The sequence below is a fragment of the Carlito syrichta genome, unplaced genomic scaffold (assembly GCF_000164805.1).
Source record: "Carlito syrichta isolate Samal-C Ts95f unplaced genomic scaffold, Tarsius_syrichta-2.0.1 Scaffold26968, whole genome shotgun sequence".
In the NCBI taxonomy this organism is placed as follows: Eukaryota; Metazoa; Chordata; class Mammalia; order Primates; family Tarsiidae; genus Carlito; species Carlito syrichta.
Window position 1 is genome coordinate 2,962 of NW_006971064.1, and position 3,898 is coordinate 6,859.

Sequence of the window (3,898 nt, forward strand, 5' to 3'; positions counted from 1 at the left end):
AATAGATACCTTTCAGACCCCTTTCTTCTTGGTAGGGAAGCAGCATTTGTTTTCTTGTTTGAGATCTTGAGCAGTGGCTATCAACCAAATGTGAATTACTTGAAGGGTTTCTAAAAATATCTATGCCTTATCTCCAACTTCAGAGATTAATTTAAAATAAATACTAGGGGCTGATTTCTTTTAAGTTCTCCAAATGATACCTGTGTGCAGCCAGGGCTGAGGTACATCCAACACATGAATCTAGGAACTTCAAATTGAGATACTCTGCAAAAATTGTGGTAGTGAAGGGTAAAGGAATGAAAGACTGAACAAGCAGAGGGAATGAGGCACCTTCCCTGCATTATAATTATTGTTTCTTCTCATATTTAAGTATAGTAGTTATACTTATTTTATATAGTTGTTACTAGGTATATATATATATATATATATATATATATATATATATATATATATATACACACACACACATATATGTGTATATATATATAGGTATATATAGAGAATTATACACCATATTTCATATATATATGATAATCTACAAAGCATTTGGATGCTGGTTAGAATTTATTAAATGCTAGTGATCATTATTATTTTCTCTTAGAGGACTCTGTACAATAGACACACTCCCTTGCTTCCTTGAATAGATACTAATGAAATTCATCTAAAGTTTCATCAGAAAGTTAAAGTGGGATGAAGAAAGAAGAGCAGTATGAAATTGATGCAGGACTCTGGGCTCATGCTTGTGGCGGGGGTCAGAGGTCAGGACGACAGTCTCAGGGGCGCAGGAGGAAGATGGCGGTGGAGTCGCGCGTGGCCATCCAGGAGATCAAGAAGGAGTCAGAGAAACCGATCCACCCAAGAAGACATGCCCGCTGCTGCTACGTGTCCTTACCACCCCAACCGCTGCCACCACCACATGATGAGTTCTCCCGCAGGAACGTGCTGTCCAGCGAGCTGCAGATGTGCATCTGGATAGATGCTACCTTGAAAGAACTGCCTAGTTTAGTGAAAGAAATCTACCCAGAAGCTAGAAAGAAGGGCACACACTTCAATTTTGCCATCGTTTTCACCAATGTCAAAAGACCTGGCTACCGAGTTAAGGAGATCGGCAGCACCATGTCTGGCACAAAGGGGACTGATGGCTCTATGACGCCACAGTCGCAGAAGTTTCAGATACCAAATTATTTGGACATGGTGTCACCCCCCCAAACCCAGGTACCACCCCACTTGGGGCGCATGAGACCATATTAGATTCTATTTGCTAGTTCTTGAATTTATTTTTCGGTCAGTTATGTAAAATAAACTTATGTACCCTCCTTCCCCCATTATTGCCGTTAAACATTTAAATTCGGTGTAAATGATAATACATCTAACTTAGGCACTCGCTTTAGATGTGCTATGCTGTGATCACTAATAGAAAGTCTGTACATTCAAGCCCTTCTGTAAATATGAAGGAAAGTGCTCTTAGCATTCTATGTGCAACTGCATTGTTAATACACGTGTCATTAAAAAAAAAAAGGAAGAAGAAAAAGAAGAAAGAAAGAAAAGAAATTGATGCAGAGAGGTTGAAATGCAAAACAGGAGAGTCACTAGACCAGGAGGACTGTCAACAGAGCCACTGCAACAGCCAGTGCAGCACTGAACACTCGCCTCATTCTCCTGAGAGTGTGACCAACCAACTTGTATTGTCTGCTCTTGTGCTCCAGTGTATTTTCATGGCTGAAGGCCTTTGCCTGTACTCAGACATATATTGTTAGAATTATACCCATGTGTTACATAGGATTTTGCTTTACAGAATGTTTATTTCAGCAAACTTTTAATTAGTATCTGGCCTACAGGAACACAAGTTATTTATAGTTTTTATATGCATTTTCTTTTTGTGTGTAATTCTATTTTTCAATATATTTGTTGAATTTTTATTAAAACATTCATATATTATCTGTGAGTATGGATAGTTCCCCCTGTCTGTATGTTTTTTTGTTTGTTTGTTTGTTTGCTATATTGTACTGGCTGGAAGGTTCAACTTAATGTTGAAGAGGAGTACTGCCCACAGAAATTTCTATCACATTCTTGAATATTAAGGAGTTTATACAGTTAATTTTAATAACACTTTTTATTGACTCCTTTAACACATCAAGTAATTTTCTTTATATTCTTTGTTTGCTTAGTGCTGAAACTAATCAGTATAGAATTGAACAAATGCTTTTCCTGTGTCTAGGGCTGTGTCATTCTTTATTATTTCTCCTGTCATAAATGTATTAATTTTTTCAATACTTCCAAGACATCACTTCTGTGTCTTTTGTCTTATAAAGTTTCTGATGAGAAGTCAGCTGTTGGCTGAACTTGGTGGCTCAGCCTATAATCCCAGCACTTTGAAAGGCCGAGGCGAGTGAATTGCCTGAGCCTGTGGGTGCGAGACCCACCTGGGCAATTTGGTGAGACCTTGTCACTACATTAAATAAAAAATTACTTGGGCATGGTAGCACGTGCCTATAGTTCTGGCTACTTGGAAGGCTGAGGTGGAAGGATCACCAGAGCCCACTAGCAGGTTGATGCTAGGAGGGCCATGAATGTGCCATGGCACTCCAGCCTGGGCATTGGAATGAAACTCCAACTCAAAAAAAGAAAATCAACTGTTATCCTTTTCTTAGTTCTGAAGTTAAATTATCATTGCATCTCAGAAGTGATCCTGTACTGAATATTAATTTTATTCTTTTAAATATATTTCTGGACTCAATGTGATGTACACTTTATTAGAAATTTTCCTTGTATAGTCTTTACATGTGGATTTGAGGTTTTCTGTCTGTTCCCTGTGTTTTTTGTCTAACTGTTTATAAAGTTTGTTGAATACCTATTTCTCATGAATGATCTCCATCTCCCTCTTGAGTAATATTGACTAGCATCATTCTTTTGGGATGCTTGTCTTGTATCCATATCTCTTCTTTATTAAAATATATATACAATTCTTTACCCACATTTTATTGTGCTTTTTTTAATTATTGAGAGAGTGTTTACATGTAATGAAGTCCAGTTCTTTCACAGACATATCTTACAATTTATATTCTCTTCTTCTGTGGTATATTTATGTATTCATTTAAAAAAAATTTTTTTAAAGGAGGATTTATTGAGAGGATGGAAAAGCTCCTACAGTGAGAGGGGATCTGAGGGGGTCGCCTGGTTTATTTTTTTAAGTGTCTTTTAAGAAACCAAATTTTCTTTGTTTTGATGAATATGTATCTTTAAAACATTTTTATTTTTAATCCTACCTAATAATTAATGATTAATGATTTCCAATATTTTTAAAAAATATACTTTATAGCATTAGGTTTTACACCTAGGTCTTTACATCATTTTAAAGTATGGTTCAAAATAAGGTTCAAGTTTTTTTCTACATAAGACGTTCAAATGTTTCCAAAACTGTTTGTTGCAAAGACTGAAATTCCTTCAAAAGATCAAAAGATGTGTGAATTTCTGGACCTACTATGTTCTTATATTGATCTACATTTTCAACCTTTTTCATTTAATACAATTCATTGCTTTTATAGTTAATTAAGCTGGAAACTTAGATTTTGATTTATCTACATTTCATAAATATAGAGTTTAAAGAAAAAAGACTTGAGACTTGTCCCACAAGTTTGTATTTTATGTTTCCATCTGTTCAATTCCAAATATTTCACAAATTTTCTTGTGATCTCTTGTGACGTGGTTAATTTAGAAATATGTTGTTCAATTTTCAATTATTGGAATTTAGAAAGCTATTTTTAATTATTAATTTATACTTTAATACATGGTAGTGAGAAATTATAATGTGTGTGATAGTAATACTTTAAAATGTATTTGCCTTTGTTTTATGGGCCAGAATATGGTGAATCCTGGCAGATTTTTTTTTTTTTTTTTG

At 35.1% G+C, this 3,898-nt stretch overlaps 1 pseudogene; it reads left to right on the top strand.

Moving 5' to 3' along the window:
* The first annotated feature begins 736 nt into the window (after positions 1-736).
* LOC103268851 lies at positions 737-1,251 on the top strand (annotated as a pseudogene).
* Positions 1,252-3,898: the final 2,647 nt, after the last annotated feature.